This window comes from Vulpes vulpes, chromosome 4 (assembly GCF_048418805.1).
Source record: "Vulpes vulpes isolate BD-2025 chromosome 4, VulVul3, whole genome shotgun sequence".
NCBI classification, from domain to species: Eukaryota; Metazoa; Chordata; class Mammalia; order Carnivora; family Canidae; genus Vulpes; species Vulpes vulpes.
Window position 1 is genome coordinate 25,662,064 of NC_132783.1, and position 23,320 is coordinate 25,685,383.

A 23,320-nucleotide genomic window follows, 5' to 3' on the forward strand; every position below is an offset into this window, starting at 1 on the left:
GATCCATTTTGTTTTCATGAAACGTTCATCAGCCTTTAACCCTAAGAAACATTTGAACCTAGGAAGATGATCTCTTTGGTGCAAGAATTTTCCTATTAAATGGCTCATTATTCAGTTTTTATTAACTGAATTTGATCAAAAAGATCAAGTGCCCAAGAAGTTGTATAATCTGTAATTTTAGATAATCTTTTAATAATCAAATACATTTCTTTCATATGCTCATAATTAAACCCATGGTTCATTAAATGACATTAATTTTTAAATTTTCTATAACATTCACTCATCATCTCAAATCCCTTAAGTATTTCCTTAGTAAGGATAAATGATATATTGGATCATGACTAGTTTCATTGTTTAGCATAACAACTTGGAAATGAATCTACCTTCAGGATTATTTTCCACCTATGAATAGGCCTCAGTGGAGATAATAAACCCTTGGATACCAGAGAGATTAATTAGTGTGATGGTCTCCAGAGGTCCTCACTGTCAGTTCTCTGCTTTATCTTGGGATAAAGCCTTCTTAGTGAAAACTTTCCTCTGCTTTGTGAGTGTAATGTGGTTTTTCTTTTAGAAAGTGGTCACGTATCCTAAGAGTCTAATTTAATGTATTTGCTGGTCAGTTTGACTTTTCCTTCTCATAGTGTTCTCATAGAACATAGTTCAAGGTAGAGACTGAATTCTCTAGCTGAACTTTTCAAACTAGTGTTGCAATCATTAAAATAACAACAAATAGGAAATCTGTGGTTACATAGACTGTCAGTTCCTTGATTGCAGATAAAACATAACTGTGAATGTAGATTGCTTTCCAAATTTCTTAAGACAATTTTTTTTTTGTAAAAACTCTTCCAATTGCCTATTCCCAGAAAATACCATTGACTCTGTCAAAACCATAGGTTAGTATTAAATACACACACCTGTAGATTTTTTTCACATAAAAAATATGTATATGTCATTTTGTTTTTGCTTCCTGTTTGTAGCAATCACACTGTTTTTCTTACACTGAATATGAAATGTTTTCCTTTTATGAATTAAACAATTACCAGTAGAGTACATTTGGAGATGTACAAAGTGATCTGATATGTTTATCTTTGAGTATAAGAGAGAATTTGCAAGTGAGAGCTAAGTATTATGCCTTACTTTACAAGTTCTTGGGGCTTAATTTACCTCATCTATGAAGTTAAAAACTTGTACTAAATTATAAATCCTTGAAGAGCTGAAGGGTTAGGAATTGTTAATAGATGGCCATGAGCCCGTCTAAGATTAAAAATTAAAAGTTGAACAATGGATATTTAATAATCATAAAAGAATTATTAAGCACTAAATTTATGCATGACATTTAATTTCTTCAAGAAAATGTAAAGAATAAAGTCTCTTGCCTTAAATTGGCTTATTTTATAAAGAAAGAATCACACAGGCAACCAGATACATTAAAGAAGACGTTCTATATATCTTGATTTTTTTTCTTCATCCAATCTATTTACTTAAGTCTCTTAGCTACACCTTGTGCAATGAACAGTGGATTGAAAGATGAATAAAACATAGCCTCTTACCTCAAGGAATTTGTAGTAAATATGTTTAAAAATCACAGCAAAGGGGCTGGGTGACTCAGTTCATTAAGGGTCTGACTTTGGCTGAGATCATGATCTCAGGGACCTGGGCTTGAGCCTCCCGTCAGGTTCCCCACTCAACGGAGAGTCTGTATCTCCCTCTACCTCTCTCTCTCTGCCCCTCCTTCTATTCATGCTCTTTGTTTCTCTCAAATAAATAAATAAAATATTTTTAAAAATCACAGCAAAAATATGACCATGGAAAAGGAAATATTAAATTTATAAATTTATAACTTAGGCTGTAGAACTTACCATTCCGAACTGATATGATTTCTTTATTAAATCAGTGGCTTTCAATGTAAGTGCTAAAGTCTTGAATTTTCCTAGTATGGCGTTTCTTAATGCCATATTTTTCCTAGAATAGTAAGCTTGATGAAATTAGGGATGTGTGTGTGTCTCTCTCTTTTTTTGTTTTTGTTCTTGTTTCTATACATAAGTTTATTTTAAAAAATGTATGGCCTTTTTACAAAATTTTTCCTTAAATTCCAGTTAGTTAACAGACAGTACAATACTGGTTTCAGGTGTAGAATTTAGTGATTCAACAGTTACAAACAACACCCGGTGCTTATCACAAGCGCACTTCTCGATCCCCATCACCTATTTAACCCATCCTGCTGGGCACCTCCCCTCTGGTAACCATCATTTTGTTCTCTATGGATAAGAGTCTGTTTCTTGGTTTTCCTCTCCCTCTCCCATGTTGTTTGCTTTTTTTCTTAAATTCCACACATGAATAAAATCATATGGTATTTGTCTTTTATTTAGAGTTGCGAGGCTAACACAGCATCATGGCTGGCATGAGAAGATGCTCAATGTGTTTACTGGAGTGAATTTAAGGGTGTAAGCATGAGTTGACGTTTCTTATCGTGGTAAGTTTTTACTGTCTACTTTGAAGTACAACACACAGAGAAGTGCACAAAATACTAATGTGCAGCTTGATGAGTTAGGGCAAAGTAACACGTGTATAATGACCACTAAGAAAAAAAGAAAGATCATCATCCTTTCTTAATCCTTACTCCCTCCTTCCTTCCAATAAGCCACTATTCTGAATTCTTACACTGTCTACTGTGGCCCCAAGGCTGTCAAAAGCACTGCTCATCTTCTAATCACCTTTAAGAGAATCAGGAGACACTACAATGGGAAATGCTAGACTCCCCTCCTGTGTTTCTTTTTTCTCCTGAATCTTGGTCCTTAACATTTGGTCTACCATAGCTGGAAATTCATGACAATACTTTAAATAAAGATTAGAGGTCATATTGAAAATTATGGCTGTTTTTTACAACAGAAATACAAATACACATGTTAATTTGTTGGTTTTCAAGTTATCTTTATTCCTATTTACCAATATTTGTTCTTCAGGTGTGATTCTTAGACTTAAATACGTAAATATTGTCACATACAAAGAATGTATTCAGTCAGATGCACATGAAGTAGGTAGAGTTGAATAGGTTTGAATGTGAAAGTAATACTTTTGAGGTGTATTTTCTATAGAATTAGCTTTTCTTCAAGCCAAGAGGACAATATAGAAGATACATATTTAATTGTATATTTACTTAGGTTCTAATTATAGGACAGTTTTCTCCTTTCATATTTATTCCAGGTAGTCCTAGAAAATTTTTATAATAATCTAATCACAGCTCAATATACATTATATATATTGAGGATATATATTATATTATCTTCTTCCAACAAATTAATTTATCATAGTTATTTAAGTGTTAGTTTCTTCATAGAATATTTAAATATGATTGAATTTGGGAAGAAGGTATTCACATATGCATTTTCAGGATCACAGACTTAGGAAAAACATACTCATATTTTATAATTGGACAGTAATTTCAATTATTATGTCCCTCACATTCCTGGAAATTTAATGGATACATATAGGAAGAGAACCTGGAATACACAGTATAACACTAAGACATGGATTAAATTCCTCTCAGGAATCCTTTTTGCCCTTATGAAGTCTGTCCTACTCTCTTTTCTGTCACTTCACTTTCTTGTTTGATTATCTGTATTTAAATTTGCAGTTAGTCAGTTGCCTTTTTGTTACAATTTACATGTGGCAAACCTCTTGCTCTCATCATAAAGAAGGGTCACTGAAAGTTAGGGAAAATCAGCACGTATCCACAATAATAGGCTGAAGTTCCTATTGTCTGATAGGCTTGTACTAGACACATTTTCCCATCCATTTCACAACACCTGATTTCTTGTCTCTGCCTGTCTATAGATGGAATGTTCTTTCAGCCAACCCTTGAATAGACCAATTCCTACTGAGAGTAGGGTAAGACTAGATTCAGATCTAATTTCTCCTACCTTCAAGCAGGCTGAGGTCTCTATGTATTTAATCCCATTCACTTTCCTCTATGTATTCAATCCCATTCACTTTCCTCATACCTATTTACTACACTGAGCTAAATAAATAGCTCTGTCAGTTTTCTGTGGACAAGGATGATTTCTTATTCGTTACATCCACTAACAATTATCCCAGGAGTAGTACATGGCAGATGCTCAATAATGTACGCATACTGAGTGCCTGATTTAAAATAGAGCTACTGAAAACTGACAAAATCTAGGTGATCTTGGAATGTCTAAAATTGGGGGAGGGTTTAGTGGTCTGCCTATCTATTTACCTACCTACCTATCAGTTTCCCTGCCCACTTATTTATGTATCACTGAAAACCTTCAATAGTATGATAACTAAAATTAATAAACAATTGCTCTAAGTCAATGGAATTGAAATGGGGGATGAAATCACCAAGTCACTGCAACCTTAAATAAATGTTTTACTTCACCTGTCATCAATTTCTTCATTTGTAAATTGAATGGCTTTAATAGATCCCCTCTGAGGACTTCTTTTACTCATTTTGTGATTTAAAAAATTTTCAGTTCTGTCTACATTTTGATCCAGTTGTTAATTAACAGGGATATAACTAGTTAATAGAAAAAAATCAGAAGGAAAATTTGGGAATTATCATAATCGACAAACAGGGAGATAAGTCCTTTAATAGTCAGTGATCTATGTAGTTTCTTATTAAGTCATTTTCATTCTGTTGATATTTCTATTTTCATGATTTCTTTGTTTTTATATTTCTGAGCAGATTTCAGTCATATAAAACTTTAGGGATTTTTCCAAAGAAGTATTGCAAATTCTTTTAATAAGTTGTTTGTGAAAAACAGCATTTAAAACTGGAATTATTAGAATTAATGTTAATCCTCTCTAGGTATATTTCTCAGCAGATGGGAGAATACTTAGGCTATTAAACCTAATTCATGAATCACTATCTAGGGTAATGAGACTTTAATATTCATTTCAATTTTTTCATTAATTCAAAGTGTCCAGGGCTTTCAGATAAGCCCGAATGAATAGATAAATAAAAATATTAAAAAACAAACAGTTTAATGTACCTTTATTTTATTATTTTTAAAGATTTTATTTATTTATTCATGAGAGAGAGAGAGAGAGAGAGAGAGAGAGAGAGGCAGGCACAGACACAGGCAGAGGGAGAAGCAGGCTCCATGCAGGGACCCCGATGTGGGACTTGATCCTGGGACTCTGGGATCATGCCCTGAGCCGAAGGCAGACACTCAACCCCTGAACCATTCAGGCATCCCTGAATGTACCTTTAAAAGGTGAACAAGTAGAATTATATCTCTGTTTCTTACCTGGCAATTATACAGTATGAATGGTTTCCAAAAATACAGCCAGAAGATTGAACGTAATTTTTTTCTGAGGATAAATTGACAATTGGTGGATTTGGTAAACTGAAATAGCCTCCCAATAAAAATTCCATAAAAAATTTGGAAACCATTTATCTGATAAAGGGTTAACAACCCTAATATATGAGAAACTCCCACAACTCAATAGCAAAACAAAAACAAGCAAAACAATCTGATTTAAAGATAGACAAGACAACTGAATATTTTTCCAAAGAAGACATACAGATAGCCAACAAGCCACATGAAAAGATGCTCAACATCACTAGTCATTAGATAAATGCAAATCAAAACCACAATGAGATATCATCTCATGTCTGTTATAATGGCTATTATCAAAAAGACAAGATATAATAAGTGCTGGCACAGATGTGGAGAAAAGGCAATGTTTGTGGCTATTGGTGGAAATGTAAATTGGTATAGCCACTATGGAAAACCCCCACTGTCGATGTTTCTTGAAAAATTAAAAATAAAACTACCATATCATCCAAGAAATCAACTTCTGGACATTTATCTGAAGAAAATGAAAGCAGCATATCTGCACTCTCATGTTTATCACAGCATTATTTATCGTAGCCAAGACATAGAAACATCCTAAATGTCTAACAATGGACAAATGAAAAAAGAAAATGTAGTGCATGTATATTGTGTATATATACACATTATATTCCATATATAATAATGCATTATTAATCAGCCATGAGAAAAACCAAAGAAAATCCTTCCCATTGTGACAGCGTTGATGAAATTGAAGGTATTATGCTAAGTGAAATAAATCAGAGAAAGACAAATACTATATATTACTTACATGTGGAATAAAAAAAAAGAATTCATAGGAGCAGAGAATATATGTATTTATTCATGAGAGACACAGAATGAAAGAGATAGAGGCAGAGACACAGGCAGAGGGAGAAGCAGGCTCCATGCAGGACTCCATCCCCGGTCTCCAGGATCATGCTCTGGGCTAAAGGCAGCGTTAAACCGCTGAGCCACCCGGGCTGCCCTAGGGTCTGTTTTCATCTATTTCACCGAACACCTATATTTTCACCCTAAATATCAAATAGAAGTGATACTGTAAGGTGATCTTTATGCCCATAATACCATACCATTGATCAATTGTCTGTTTTTGTCAATACCATACTGTTTTGATTATTACAGCTTTGTAATATATCTTGAAATCTGGGACTGTGATACCTCCAGTTTTTTTCTTTTTCAGATTGCTTTGGCTATTTGGGGTCTTTTGTGGTTCCATACATGCTTATGAATTACTTGTTTTAGTTCTGTGAAAAATACTACTGGTATTTAATAGGGATTCCATCAAATCTGTAGATTTTTTTTGAGCATGGGATATTTTATTAATACTTGTTCTCTCATCTATAAACATGGAATATTTTTTCATTTGGTCTTCAATTTTTTTCATCAGTGTTTTATAGTTTTTCAGTATCTTTCACTTCCTTGTTTATGTTTATTCCTAGGTATCTTATTCTTTTTGGCGCAATTGTTAATGGAACTGTTTCTTAATTTCTCTTTTTGCTTCTTCATTATTAGTGTATAGAAATGCAGTGGATTTCTGTATATTGGTTTGTATCCTGTGACTTTCCTGAACTCATTTATCAGGTCTAGTCAATTTTTGGTAGAATCCTGAGGGTTTTCTACATATAGTATCATGGCACCTGCAAATAGTGAAAGTTTTACCTCTTCCTTACCCATTTGGATGCCATTTATTTCTTTTTCTTTTCTTATTGCTGGGGATAGGACTTCCAGTACTATGCTGAATAAAAGTAGTCAGGTGGAAATCCTTGTCTTGCTCTTGATCTTGGGGAAAAGCTCTCACTTTTTTCACCATTGAGTATGATATTAGCTGTTATTTTTTCATATATTGTCTTCATTCTGTTGAGTTATGTTCCCTCCAAACTTATTTTGTTGAGAGTTTTTATCATGAATGGATGTTGTACTTTTAAATGCTTTTCTGCATCCATTGAAGCAATCATGGTGTTTTACACTTCTCTTGTTGATGGGATGTATGATGTTAATTGATTTGTGAATATTGAATCACATTTGAATACTAAGAATAAATCCCACTTGATCATGGTAAATGATTTTTTTAGTGTATTTTTGGATTTGGTTGGCTAATATTTTGTTGAGGATTTTTGCATCTATGTTCATCAGAGACATGGGCCTGTAGTTCTCTCTCTCTCTCTTTCTCCCTCCCTCCCTCCCTCCCTCTCTGTAGTGTCTTTATCTGGTTTTGGTATCAGGGTGATGCTGGCCTCATAGAATACATAGGAGCTTTCCTTCTGTTTTTCAAGTAGTTTAAGATGAGTAGGTATTAACTCTTCTTTAAATGCTTGTTAAAAAGAAATATTTAAGAACTTATTTATTTATCCATGACAGAGAGAGACAGAGGCAGAGACACAGGCAGAAGGAGAAGCAGGCTGCATGCAAGGAGCCCAATGTAGGACTCGATCCCGGGACTCCAGGATCACACCCTGAGCTGAAAGCAGATGTTCAACCACTGAGCCACCCAGACATCCCCCCTCTTTCTCCTTTTTATGAGTCTGGCTAAATGTTTATCAATTTAGTTTATTTTTAAATTGGATTTCAATTTTCCAACATATAGCATACCACCCAGTCCTCATCCCACCAAGTTCCCCTCAATGCCCATCACACAGTCACCCCAACATCCCGCCCACTTCCCCTTCCACTGCCCCTTGTCCATTTCACAGAGTTAAATGTCTCTCATGTTTTGTCACCCTTACTGATGTTTTCACTCATTTTCTCTCCTTTCCCTTTATTAGCTTTCACTAATCTTTATATTCCTCGGATGAATGAGACCATATAATATTTCTCCCATTCCGATTGACTTACTTCACTCAGCACAATACCCTCCAGGTCCCTCCACATTGAAGCAAATGGGGCTATTTGTCTTTGCTAATGGCTGAGTAATATTCCATTGTATACATATAACACATCTTTTTTTTAAATTTTTTTAATTTATTTATAATAGTCACAGAGAGAGAGAAAGAGAGAGAGAGAGAGAGAGAGAGAGAGAGAGGCAGAGACACAGGCAGAGGGAGAAGCAGGCTCCATGCACCGGGAGCCTGATGTGGGATTCGATCCCGGGTCTCCAGGATCGTGCCCTGGGCCAAAGGCAGGCGCTAAGCCGCTGCGCCACCCAGGGATCCCCCATATACCACATCTTTATCCATTCATCTTTCGATGGACACCGAGTCTCCTTCCACAGTTTGGCTATTGTGGATATTGCTGCTATAAACATTGGGGTTCAATTGCTGGGTCATAGGGCAGATCTATTTTTAACTGTTTGAGGAACCTCTACAGTTTTCCAGAGGGGCTGTACCAGTTCACATTCCCACAAACAGTGCAAGAGGGTTCCCCTTTCTCCACATTCTCTCCAACATTTGTTGTTTCCTGCCTTGTTAATTCTCCCCATTCTCACTGATGTTAGGTGGTATCTCATTGTGGTTTTGATTTGTATTTCCCTGGTGGCAAGTGATGCGGAGCATATTCTCAAGTGCTTGTTGGCTACACCTATGTCTTCCTCTGGGAAATTTCTGTTCATGTCTTTTGCCCATTTCATGATTGGATAGTTTATATCTTTGCTGTTGAGTTCAAATAAGTTCTTTATAGATTTTGGATACTAGCCCTTTATCTGATAAGTCATTTGCAAATATCTTCTCCCATTCTGTAGGTTGTCTTTTAGTTTTGTTGACTGTTTCTTTTGCTGTGCAGAAGCTTCTTATTTTGATGAAGTCCCAATAATTCTTTTTTGCCTTTGTTTCTCTTGCCTTCATGGATGTATCTTGCAAGAAGTTTCTGTGGCCAAGTTCAAAAAGGGTGTTGCTTGTGTTCTCCTCTAGGATTTTGATGGAATCTTGTCTCACATTTAGATCTTTCATCAATTTTGAGGTTGTGTGTGTGTGTGTGTGTGTGTGTGTGTGTGTGTGTATGGTGTAAGAGAATGGTCTAGTTTCATTCTTCTGCATGTGGATGTCCAATTTTCCCAGCACCATTTATTGAAGAGACTGTCTTTTTTCCAGGGGATAGTCTTTCCTCCTTTATCGAATATTAGTTGACCATAAAGTTGAGGGTCCACTTCTGGATTCTCTATTCTGTTCCACTGATCTATGTGTCTGTTTTTGTGCCAGTACCACATTGTCTTGATGACCACAGCTTTGTAGTACAACCTGAAATCTGGCATTGTGATGCCCCCAGCTATGATTTTCTTCTTTAGTATTCCCCTGGCTATTGGGGTCTTTTCGGATTCCACACAAATCTTAAAATAATTCATTCCAACTCTCTCAAGAAAATTCATGGTATTTTGATAGGGATTGCATTAAACGTGTAAATTGCCCTGGGTAACATTGACATTTTCACAATATTAATTCTTCCAATCCATGAGCATGGAATATTTTTCCATCTCTTTGTGTCTTCCTCAATTTCTTTCAGAAGTGTTCTGTAGTTTTTAGGGTGTAGATCCTTTACCTTTTGGTTAGGTTTATTCCTAGGTTTCTTTTTTTTAATTATTTTTCTTTTTTCATTCATTTTTTATTGAAGCTTGATTTGCCAACGTATAATATAATGCCCAGTTCTCATCCCATGAAATGCGCTCCTCAGTGCCTGTCACCCAGTCACCCCAACCCTCTGCCCACCTCCCCTTCCACCACCCCTAGTTCGTTTCCCAGAGTTAGGAGTCTTAGTTTTCTTATGATTTTGGGTGCAATTGTAAATGGGACTGACTCCTTAATTTCTCTTTCTTCAGTCTCATTGTTAGTGTATAGAAATGCCACTGACTGCCACACTGCTGAATTGCTGTATGTCTGGCACTCTTGGGGTAGAGTCTTTTGGGTTTTCTATGTACAGTATCCTGCCATCTGCGAAGAGGGAGAGTTTGAATTCTTTGCCAATTTGAATGCCTTTTATTTCTTTTTTGTTGCCTGATTGCTGAGGCTAGGCCTTCTAGTACTATGTTGAATAGCAGTGGTGAGAGTGGACATCCCTGTCTTCTTCCTGATCTTAGGGGAAAGGCTCCCAGTGCTTCCCCACTGAGAATGATATTTGTTGTGGGCTTTTCGTAGATGGCTTTTAAGATGCTGAGGAGTATTCCCTCTATCCCTACACTCTGAAGAGTTTTGATCAGGAATGGATGCTGTATTTTGTCAAATGCTTTCTCTGCATCTATTGAGAGGATCATATGGTTCTTGTTTTTTCTCTTGCTGATATGATAAATCACGTTGATTGCTTTACGAGTGTTGAACCAGCCTTGTATCCCGGGGATAAATCCTACTTGGTCATGGGGAATAATCTTCTTAATGTAATGTTGCATCCTATTGGCTAGTATCTTGTTGAGATTTTTTGCATCTGTGTTCATCAGGGATCCTAGTCTATAATTCTCCTTTTTGGTGGGGTCTCTGTCTGGCTTAGGAATTCAGGTGATGCTGGCCTCATAGAAGGAGTTTGGAAGTACTCCATGTCTTTCTATCTTTCCAAACAGCTTTAGTAGAAGAGGTATGGTTTCTTCTTTAAACGTTAGATAGAATTCCCCAGGGAAGCCATCTGGCCCTGGACTTTTGTGTCTTGGGAGGTTTTTGATGACTGCTTCAATTTCCTCCCTGGTTATTGGTCTGTTCAGGTTTTCATTTTCTTCCTGTTCTAGTTTTGGTTGTTTGTGGCTTTCCAGAAAAGCATCCGTTTCTTCTAGATTGCCTATTTTATTGGCATAAAGCTGCTCGTTATACGTTTTTAAGATTGTTTGTATTTCCTTGGTATTGGTCATGATCTCTCCTATATTATTCATGATTTTTTAAATTTGAATCTTTTCTCTCTTCTTTTTAATAAGGCTGGCTAATGGTTTATCTATCTTAATTCTTTCAAAGAACCAACTCCTGGTTTTGTTAATCTGTTCCACAGTTCTTCTTGTCTCGATTTCATTGAGTTCTGCTCGAATATTTATTAACTCCCTTCTTCTGCTGTGTATAGGATCTATTTGCTGTTTTATTTCTCCAGCTCCTTCAGGTGCTAGGTTGGCTTTCATTTTTGAATTCCTTCCAGTTTTTGGATGGATGCTTGTATTGCGATGTATTTCCCCCTCCGGACTGCTTTTGCTGCATCCCAAAGATTTTGAATGGTTGTATCTTCATTCTCATTAGTTTCCATGAATCTTTTTAATTCTGCCCTAATTTCCTGGTTGACCCTTTCATCTTTTTGCAGTTTGGTCCTTTAACTCCTGGTGTTTGAAATCCTTCCAAATTTCTTATGATTTAGTTCTGATTTTAAAGCATTATGGTCTGAAAATATGCAGGGGACGATCCCAATCTTTTGGTACCAGATAAGACCTGATTTGTGACCCAATACGTCATCTATTCTGGAGAAAGTTCCATGTGCACTTGAGAAGAATGTGTATTCAGTTGCATTTGGATGTAAAGTTCTGTAAATATCTATGAAATCCATCTGGTCCAGTGTATCATTTAAAGCTCTTGTTTCTTTGGAGATGTTGTGCTTAGAATACCTGTCGATTGTAGAAAGCACTACATTGAAGTCACCAAGTATAAGTGTATTATTATCTAAGTATGACTTCACTTTGTTTATTAATTGACTGATATACTTAGCAGCTCCCACATTTGGGGCAAAAATATTCATGATCGTTAGGTCCTCTTGTTGGATAGATCCTTTTTATTTTTTTATTTTTTATTTTTTTGGATAGATCTTTTAAGTACGATATAGTGTCCCTCTTCATCTCTTACTACAGTCTATGGGATAAGCTTTATCTAATATAAGGATGGCTACCCCTGCTTTCTTTTGAGGACCATTTGAATTGTACATGGTTCTCCAACCTTTTATTTTCAGGCTGTAGGTGTCTTGGAGAGCTGGTTTGGTGGTTACATATTCTTTTTGTTCCTGCTTACCTTGGAAGCTCTTTATTTCTCCTTCTATTCTGAATGAGAGCCTTGCTGGATAAAGTATTCTTGGCTGCATGTTCTTCTCATTTAGGACCCTGAATATACCCTGCCAGCCCTTTCTGGCCTGCCAGGTCTCTGTGGAGAGGTCTGCTGTTATCCTAATGCTTCTCCCCATAAAAGTTAAGGATTTCTTGTTTCTTGCTTCCTTAAGGATCTCTTTTTCTTTGGAATTTGCAAGTTTCACTATTAAAGGTCGAGGTTTTGAGCGGTTTTTTATTGACTTTAGAGGGGGGAGGGGATCTCTCTATCTCCTGGATCTGAATGCCTGTTCCCTTCCCAAGTTAGGGAAGTTCTCAGCTATGATTTGTTCAAATACACATTCTGGACCTCTGTCCTTTTCAGCGCCCTTGGGAACCCCAATTAAACGTATATTTTTCCTTCTGAGCCTGTCATTTGTTTTCCTTTCCCTTAACCTATCCTATGAGCTTTTAATTGTTTTTCTCTTTTTTTCCTCAGTTTCATTCCTTGCCATCAGCTTTTCTCCAGTGTCAGTCACTCACTCTTCTACCTCATTAAACCTCATTGTTATGACCTCCAGTTTGGATTGCACCTCATTTAATTGATTTTTAATTTCGGCCTGATTAGATCTAAATTCTGCAGTCATGAAGTCTCTTGAATCCTTTATGCTTTTTTCTAGAGCCACCAGTAGCTTTATAATTGTGCTTGTGAACTGGCTTTCTGATATTGAATTGTAATCCAAATTTTATAACTCTGTGGGTGAGAGGACTGTCTCTGATTCTTTCTTTAGAGGTGAGTTTTTCCTTCTAGTCATTTTGCTCAGTGCATCGTGGCCAAAAACAAGTTGTACTGGAAAAAGGAGAAAAAGAGAGAAAAAAAAGAAAAGAATAAAAGCGGGGGGGGGGAACAAACGGAAAACAAAAATCAAGGGGGAGTGTCCTCTGATTCTATACACTGTAAATCCCTCGACTGCTCTTGAACTTTCTAGTGCTGCTTGGTCAATAACTTTATTTCCCCCTGTCCTTCTAGCTGTTCTTCACCTGGGGGAGGGGCCTGCTGGGCCTGCTGTGCTGATTCTCAGGTGTGTGCACCTGGTGGAGATGCCCAGCCCCCTGCCAGGTGCATTGCTCCATGGGAGCTGTTTATCCTGTGAGGCGCCTGCTCAGTCCGGGGTAAAAGGTGACACCAGTAGGAACAACAGTGGCAGCGGCCAGCTCTCCAGCCCTAGAGTCAAGTCCCACAGTAATACCGGGAGCTCCCAGTCCACAGGGACCTGGATGCTCCCTGGGCAGGGGCACCAATCTGTACAGCTGGGGGCGGCAGCAGGAGCGTCCTTGCTCTCCTGTGTCCTCCCAGCCTCTGCCTGTCCTGGGGGGTGCCGGATCTTGGGCTGTGTCCCCCGTGCCCTGGGCTCTGGGGTCCTAACCGTTGGAATCCAGCTCCTGGGCTCGCAGCCACCTCCGTGCATCGCCGCCACCTGAACTGCTCCAGGGCCATAGTGGACGCATGCTCCAGGCCTTTAGGGAGCTCTACCTGGGGTGTGTGGCTCGCTCTCCCCCAGGGTGCACTTCCTCCATTACTGCACCTGGGAGCCTGAAGGCATCACCACCCCTCTTGGGATCCTGCCCGAGCTCCCTCCCAGCGCCTTTCCATCTGGAAAGTTTGGTAAAGCTCCCGCTTCTCCGGGCCTGTGCTTTCCTGTCTTGGGGGCACTTGCTGCGTGGCCTAAGCCTGGCTCCTCACGGGGCCCCTCCCGCTTGGCTGCTGTTTTCTTTATTTTTTGTTTCCATCTTCCTACCTTGATAGAAGTGCCAACTCTTCTCACTGTAGCATTCCAGCTGTTCTCTTTTTAAATCTCAGACTGAATTCGTAGGTTTTCAGGATGATTTGAAAGTTATCTAGGTAAGTTGGTGGGGACAGGTGCCTTGGGGACCCTACTCTTCCGCCATCTTGCCCCGCCTGGCCACGCTCAAAATTTTTAATGATTCTTAGAACCTGGATATCCTGACTGATGCAGCAAGAGGGCAACAATCCGTGTATATTCAACTGTTGTCTTTCTTCCAGGGCAAAAGCCAAGTCAGAAGAGTTAGAGGCCATGCAGTCCCATTGTTTGAAGAACGGAGTCACCGACCTCTCCATGCCCAGGATTGGATGTGGTCTTGATGTCCAGAGCGTGTGAAGGATATCTGAGGCTCTCAGAACGCCTCTTCATCCAGGATGGACCGGCAGGGCCCCTTCTCTCCAGAGCAGCCTCCGGGAATTGCCCCACAGAGGGGAAGCGGTGAGTTGGGGGGCACGTCCAGCAGGGGCTGAGCAGGCGCCCACCTGCGGTCTTCACCAAGTGCACGATGCCTTCCCAGAGCCTGATAGTCCTTCCTTGGCTGGACGGCCAAAAGGAGTAGCCAAAAAGGACTTTCAACGGGTTACAGCCTCTTTTCCCCCAACGGGCTGCTGAGGGGCAGCAGCACCGGGTGCCCACCCACCTGGGGGCATGGAGCCGCATGTGGCCCCTGCAGGCCCTTAGCCCCAAGGACAGCTCCCCGGGAGGGCCGGCAGTGGGGCAAGGCCAAGCTGGGGACCCTCTGCAGGGCTGCATCTGCCCAACAGTGGCTGACAGGGTCGGCCAGGGAGGGCGGCATGCAGGGCAGGAGGCAGAGGCTGCTGGGGCCCTGGTACAGGCTGGTTGATCTTCTTAAAGAACCAGCTCCTGGTTTCATTGATCTGTTCTATTGTTTTCTTAGTTTCTATTTCATTTATTTCTGCTCTATGCTTTATTATTTTCTTTCTTTTGCTAGTTTGGGGTTTTATTTGTTCTTCTTTTTCTAGCCTCTGTAGGTGTAAGTTTAGGTTGTTTATTTGATATTTTTCTTGCTTCTTGAGGTAGGGCTGGATTGCTCTAAACTTCCCTCTTAGAAAGGTTTCTGCTGGATTGCAAAGTTTTTGGACCACTGTGTTTTCATTTTCATTGGTCTGCAAGTGTCTTTAAATTGCTTCTTTGATTTCTTCTCTTACAATTTTAAATATTTGATTACATGTGTATATTGGAAAACATTATATAATGTCAAGAGCATGAGGTCTGGAATCCCATTACGTAGTTTTAATCCTTCCTCATAATTTACTACCTACATGACACTGGATAGACTAGTTACACTTCTGAAGCCTCACTGTTGTCATTTATAAAATCAGGATGGTGATAAAAGCACCTGCTTCCAGAGAAGGATACAGTCAACAAAACTAAAAGACAACCTACAGAATGGGAGAAGATATTTGCAAATGACATATCAGATAAAGGGCCAGTTTCCAAGATCTATAAAGAACTTATTAAACTCCACAGCAAAGAAACAAACAATCCAATCATGAAACGGGCAAAAGACATGAACAGAAATCTCACAGAGGAAGACATAGACATGGCCAACATGCACATGAGAAAATGCTCTGCATCACTTGCCATCAGGGAAATACAAATCAAAACCACAATGAGATACCACCTCACACCAGTGAGAATGGGGAAAATTAACAAGGCAGGAAACCACAAATTTTGGAGAGGATATGGAGAAAAGGGAACCCTCTTACACTGTTGGTGGGAATGTGAACTGGTGCAGCCACTCTGGAAAACTGTGTGGAGGTTCCTGAAAGAGTTAAAAATAGACCTGCCCTACGACCCAGCAATTGCACTGCTGGGGATTTACCCCAAAGATACAGATGCAATGAAACGCTGGGACACCTGCACCCCGATGTTTCTAGCAGCAATGTCCACAATAGCCAAACTGTGGAAGGAGCCTCGGTGTCCATTGAAAGATGAAGGGATAAAGAAGATGTGGTTTATGTATACAATGGAATATTACTCAGGCATTAGAAATGACAAATACCCACCATTTGCTTCAACATGGATGGAACTGGAGGGTATTATGCTGAGTGAAGTAAATCAATCAGAGAAGGACAAACATTATATGGTCTCATTCATTTGGGGAATATAAATAATAGTGAAAGGGAATAGAGGGGACGGGAGAAGAAATGGGTAGGAAATATCAGAAAGGGAGACAGAACATGGAAGACTCCTAACTCTAGGAAATGAACTAGGGGTGGTGGAAGGGGAGGGGGGTGGGGTGGGGGCGACTGGGTAGTGGGCACTGAGGGGGGCACTTGATAGGATGAGCACTGGGTGTTATTCTGTATGTTGGCAAATTGAACACCAATAAAAAATAAATTTATTATTAAAAAAAAAGCACCTGCTTCATCGGGTTGCTATGAGAATTAAATGAGATCATACTGCAGAAATCTTAGTAGGATACCTAATAGAGTAATCCAGAGGATGACTGCTGAGATTCCAAATACAGAATGAAAGAGCAGCTCAGATCCACTCTTACCTAGCCACACTCCATCAGTCTTGAAATATGTATCAGGTACAGTTTTAAAGACTTCATGAAAATTTACTGCTAGCAATAATGACACAAATGATACACCATCCATGATGTGAATTCAGTGGCAAATGTGTATTAACATTTTGAGATCAGCCTGCCACATATACATTTGCTGCTTTCACTCATTGTCTCTTCCACCAAACCTACTATGCAGGAAAACCTCTGATACACAAAGCTGTTGGGAATTTGGTCTTTGTGGCTAGAGAGAGCTCTTTGAACTCCTGATTAGTTCAGAGATTTTAGGTCTGTAGCAGATTGGAGACCCTTACAAGGCTCAAATCATACTGCATTTTATTTAGTCGAGTAAGGTAAAACTAAGTAGAGCAGAGTGAGGGAAAGAAGAAAACAGAGCCTAATAGGTAATGACACACAGTGATGGTTAATTTTATATGTTATTGTGGTTATGCTATGGTGGTTATGCTATGGTGCCCAATAATTTGTTCAAGAACTAGTGTAGACATTACTGTGAATATATTTTTTAGATGTGAATAACATTTAAATTAGTAGGCTTTGAGTTAGGCAGATTACATTCCGTAGTGTGGGTAGGCATCATCCAAACACTTGAAGGCCATTAGAGCAAAGACCAGTTTCCTTAGAAGGAATTCAGCCTCAAGACTGTGCCATAGAAACCTTGCCTGAATTTCTCATTTGCCTGTGCAATTTGGGATCAAGACTATAACATCAATTCTTACCTGAATTTCTAGCCTGCAAGCTTGCCCTATAGATTTGAGACTTGCCAGACTCCACAATTGTGTGAGCCCATTTCCTCTTTTGAAATAATGATTTGATTGATTGATTGATTGAGAGCATGCAAGAAAAGGGGCAGAGGGAGAAGTAACACGTTTCTAGATAAAAGTTGTGGTTGTTTTTCCCTCCAAATTCTAATCTTCTCTTAAGGATAATACTTTCCTCTTAAATTATAGCCATTTACAGATTTTCTTAAAATCCATTCATGTGCTTTGGAAAGAAATCTAAAATTTGTGGTCTGTAAAGAAATACTAATGCTATAAAATTCGTGTTCATTCTGGGAGGCCTGAGACACTTTTTTTTTTTTTTAAAGAAAATGTTAGAAGGGAACTAACATTTAGGAGATTGGCACAGAGTTGTTTGAAAAAATTAAGAGGTTGATCACTATGGATGTAGTCTGCATGTTTGCACACAATCCAATCAAGAATAAGCTGACCCAATTATCTAGACATAACTGTGCCAGTCTCTTTGGGTGCAGAAGCCTGTGTTCTCCTAAGAGAGACAAAGCTAAAACATACTACACATTTATAACAATATTTTTGGGTTCACAAAACTTTTTGCTCAGATCCATAAATAAAATAATAGAGCAAAAAGTATCAAAAAAAAAGAGTTGAGCTGCTTGTTCAAGGCTGTAGGAGTGACCAGGGCAAGGCTCCACTGGTTTGCTTAAATTTCACACTGCTCTAGCCCTGCTCTTGTAGGTGCCATGGAGAACCATCTGAGAACCATTCAGAACTCACATTTTCTATTTCCTCATATTCTAGAACCCGTGGATTACATGTGTGTTATCCATAAAAAGCATTTGAGGCTAGCCCTAGAATTGCTGAAAAGATATACATATATACATAGACAAAAGAGTAACATTGAAATTTCAATTTCAGAAAATGTTAAATTAAAAAAAGAAATGGGCATTAAAGACTACATGTCACAAAAATCACAGGAAAATGATTATAAGGCTACAGAAATTCACAAGAGAAAATGCCAACATGACTGAACAAATCAAGACAGACTGTTGGGAAGCTGACTCTATAGGTCAGACTTGGATGGGAAGAGGACAAGAAGGGAACTGTCTAGGGGCAGCAAGAGCATGAGTACAAGTGCTAGAGCAGAGATGACAAACTGAGAAATTCGGAAACTTGAGAATTTTCCACATCTTTGAGTCCTGACTTCTTTTTGCTTTATACCTTCTTCAACTCATTTCTCTCTTCTTGCATTTTAGTATAAGCAGTCAGGAGGACACAAGCTCCTTTAAAACTTTCCTGAGCAATCTACTCAGATAAATATCTGATTTTATTGTTTCCAAGTTCAAACTTCCACAAAATACTAGAACACTCGTTAAGCCAAGTTTCAGCCATTTTATGACAAGGTTCTCCTTTTTTATGGTTTCCAATAACATGTTCCTTATTTCCATTCTGAGATCTCACAGAAAGATCTTCAACATCCATGTTTCGAACAATCTGTTTCTGATTAGTTATGTATTCTCTAAGAAGATAGAGTCTCTCTCTGAAGTTCTTGCTTTTATTTCTGAACTCTTACCAGAATTACCTTCAGCATCTATTACTTCTACCAATAGTACCTTCACAGCAATGTGGGCTTTTCCCAGCATGGCCCTCCAAACTCCTACAGCCTTATTACCCCTTATCCAGTTCTAAAGCTGCTTTGACAGTTTTAGGTATTTGTCATAGTAGGACCCTACTTCTTGCTACCAAAATCAAAGGGGAAAATGAATGAAATGATCTTTTTAAAGATTTTTATTTAATTAAGAGGGAGCGAGAGAGAGCAGGGAAGGAGAGAGATAGACAAGGTATCCCAAGCAGACTCCCCACCCAGTGAGGAACCCCATGTGGGGCTCCATCTCATGACCTGAGCCGAAATCCAGAATTGTATACTCACCCGACTGAGCTACCCAGGTGCCCCTGAAATGATCTTTATTGAAAAAATATAAATTGTATGAAGAGGAAAAAGATCTGATTAGTAATCTCAGAAAATATATAGGTGTCAAAAAAAGAAAAAAAATATGAAAGTAAAAGAATAATCTCTAGAATGACCAAGGTTAAGGAATTAATAAACTGGAAAAAAGAACTGAGAATTTTACCCTGGATGCAGTATGAAGAGAAAAAGTGAAAAAGTTGTTCATATCGAGTGCTCTTTGAGAATCATTGTTTCTTAAAATTTTAGTGGATTCTCGTAAAAGATACTAGAGGAATATTGGAACAAAGTGGTCAAAGACCTAATAGCTGAGAAATTTTAATATAAATAAAAATTGACACAGAGGATACTAAAATAAGATTTATGAGTCTAACAAATCTTACTTAAGGAAGATAAAAGGAACCAGAAGAAATCTTTGATGAAACAAAAATGCAAAATATGGTGTGTCAGTATAACTCGAAATACACTATAATGACAGTAAATGTAATAGATTAAATCGCTTTAATAAATATCAGAAATTGTCAGTGTGGATATAAAAAAAAAATCAATTATATGCTGCTTACAGGGGACACTGCTACACAAACAACCTAAAACAGAAAATATAAAAAGGAAGAAAAAAAAAAGAAATAGACTAAGCATATATGAAGCAAAAAAAAAAAATTGCTAGTGCAACAATATCTGTCAAAGTAGAATATGAAGGGGAATCCCTGGGTGGCTCAGCAGTTTAGCGCCTGCCTTTGGCCCAGGGCGCGATTCTGGAGTCCTAGGATCGAGTCCCGTGTCAGGCTCCCAGCTTGGAGCCTGCTTCTCCCTCCTCCTGTGTCTCTGCCTCTCTCTCTCTCTCTCTCTCTCTCTCTCTCTCTCTCTCTGTCATAAATAAATAAATAAATTTTTTTAAAAAGTAGAATATGAAGTCAAAGCAGTAATGTGAATAAAGCATATAAGCTATAATTCATGAAAAGGCTCTAGAAATTATAAATTTGTATGTGCCTAATAATATAGACTTAAACTATAAAATACCAAAAGCCAACAGCTACCAAAACTCAGAATTACAAAATAAAAGGGAAAAGCTCATAGAAGCATAATGGCAAAATTTAACACCTCTCTCAGAAGCTACACATTTGGAGAATATATAGAGAATTTGAGTAACATGTTTGACATAATTGTGAGTTTACATATCCTTGCACTCAAAAGAGAATACAACAGAAAATACACATTCTCCTAAAGCATGCATGCAACATTTTAAATATTTATAAAATTAACTGTATACTCTCAATCACAAAGAGTCATAGTTATTCAAACCGTATTATCTGATTACAATGCAGTTTAATTAGAAATTAACTATTACAACTAATAATTAAAATCCTACAGGTTAGAAAAATCTGAAAAAAAACACAAAAGCTTAAATAATGACTAGGTTAAAAAAGACTTCACAAGGAAAATCATAAACTGTAATGGTATTACCAACAAACTAAAATATGAAAAATAAATTTGTGAGGTATAGCTAAAGCCATACTTAGAAGTTATGAATAGTCTTCAATATATTTACTACAATGAGCTAGCATTTAATCCAAGCAGATAGATGAAGAAATCAAAAGAGTAAGAAAGTTGAAGCAACAGAATTATAAATACAAAACACAAAGAGCCTAGGAAAAACATTTATGGAGATGATTTTAAAAATCAATTTCTTTGAAAGCTAATAAACTAGGTAAGCCTCTAGAAAGTTTGACTAGATGTGCCCACACATAAATGTATCATCATATAATGGAATACTACTGTTCAGCCACTTGGACTGAGTGAACCAGATCATCAATACAGAGGAATCACAGACAAAATTGCTGAATGATCAGAAATTCTGTTTTTTAGGGACCTCTGGGTGACTCAGCGATTGAACATCTGCCTGCCTTTGGCTCAGGATGTGATCCTGGTCTGGGGATCGAGTCCCGCATCTGGCTGCCTGTGAGGAGCCTGCTTCTCCCCCTGTCTGTGTCTCTGCCTCTCTATCGGTCTCTTATGAATAAATAGAAAATCTTAAAATTTCTGTCGTTTATTTACTTATTCATTAAACAGTGTTTTGTATGTTTACATATACAATTCAATGTGTGCGTTTGTGTGTGCATGGGTATGTGGTAGATATTTATATGATCAAGTTACCTACAACATGTTCTTCATTAGTATGAAGCACATGGTGAAGTGTAAGCATTTTGAAATCTTCCAAGAATTTAAATTGATGTATGTGTGCTTGGAGTTTCTTTCTTTCCCCTTTCTCCTAATCCTACTCTTTCCTTGCCCAGAGATAATTATTATCCTGAGGATGGTGTTGTTTTGTTTTGTTTTGTTTCCCAGCTAGTTTTATACTTTTACATTTTGGAAAACCTTCCATTCTAATAAAGCAGTTTCTCTTTATCCACTTTAAGAAATTACAATTTTCCTTTGGCAATTTGGTTTTTCTACTTGTTTCTTTTATTTGACAAAGGAATGACTTCATTCTTTAAAAGAGCAAGCCAACTAAATTAATACTGACATTGAGGCCCAAGACTATGAAGAAACTAATTTGTTCATAGCACCAGTTATGCAATGGGTGAGTAAAACAAAACAAAACTGGAAAATAGTCACCATCCACTATAAATCTTCAGAGTATGTATTGGCCCATTTGACTAGCATAGAAAGAATTACAGAAAAATATAAAAGGCATTGTTCAGTGCTCTCTGGAAAAAAAAGTTGGTTTCTTGTACTAAGATATATTTCATTCACCAAATTCTTACATGTTGCTCATATAAATAAAAATTGAGTGATATATATATATATATATATATATATATATATATATATATATATATAATTTTATTCATCATGGTAATTGATCCAGACCAGCTATGAGAATTAGTTTCCTTATATTGGTAGCCTCAGAGTAACTTTCTTTCTGGAATAAAGTAAGATAGTCATTCTAAGTACCTTTATTTTACTTTTAGAAATGTTTAACCTTAACTGTATCACTAAGTGCGTATTAACTAATGATTACACACATCTTACTCCCAGGTATGGTAAAGGCCAATATGGGAACACCTAATTGCCTGTCATTCATTCTAGATTACGCAATTAGATCCTTTTGCAGTTTATCAGAGTTCTCAGGATCTTTTCCTCAAAAATAGGAAATGAATTGCTGTTCTCAGAGATATTATGCTTGAGTATCCTGAGGGAAAAACTAACACTTATTAACTATTTCCCTATGTGAGAAATCTCTTCTCTGAGTCACAGTTGACAAATTAGTTCAGTTTCAGCTTTTCTATGCCTCCTTGTATTTCTATATCCTCTTCAATTTCTTTCTTTCTTTCTTTCTTTCTTTCTTTCTTTCTTTCTTTCTTTCTTTCTTCTCTCTTCTTTCTTTCTTTCTTCAATATCTTCTTTGGTTTAAAAACTCATAGCTGCATTGCCCAGCTATGTTTTTTGCCCCTTTTATTCTGGATTGTTGATATTTAAAAGAAATTTCATACAAACTTGCAATCATTCCCAAATATATCACACCAATATCACTTTTTTTGGTATAATGAATGAAAATAGTATATCCAAGCACATGTGAATCAGCCTGTGAAGTCATATCTAAAACAATTACTCAAACCTATGTCTTATTGTCACCCCCTAAAATTTCATGTGCTGTGTTCTACCTCTTGTTTTAAAACTTGCAGTTTTTACCAGTATCTATAAAATCTCTATACTCGTAGGAAAGTGAACATATTCATCTGTACATTTTTTTGAGTAGACATTTAGCCAGGCTTTAAAAGTAGTATAAAACTAACACAAGATACAGTTGTTTACCACAGGAGTTTGGATTTTCTGGATAATGTATGAGCACATCAGCATAATTCCTGATGGTCAAAGCAGCATATCAGCCAATGTCTAGTAGGGTCAAGTGCTCATGTTTTATAAAGAACAATTAAATTGATATCCGAAAGGCTTTGTGAAATTT

General features: G+C 37.7%; 1 long non-coding RNA gene across 1 annotated transcript in view; it reads left to right on the forward strand.

Annotated features, from left to right (window-relative positions):
• The window catches only part of LOC140598445 (uncharacterized), a 64,391-nt gene extending 43,037 nt beyond the window's left edge, over positions 1–21,354 (forward strand). Inside the window, exons 2-4 of the long non-coding RNA XR_012000876.1 lie at positions 2,370–2,473; positions 14,321–14,537; positions 21,220–21,354. This is a non-coding gene — a long non-coding RNA (uncharacterized lncRNA). The remainder of the gene's footprint in view (positions 1–2,369; positions 2,474–14,320; positions 14,538–21,219) is intronic.
• The last annotated feature ends 1,966 nt before the right edge of the window (positions 21,355–23,320 follow it).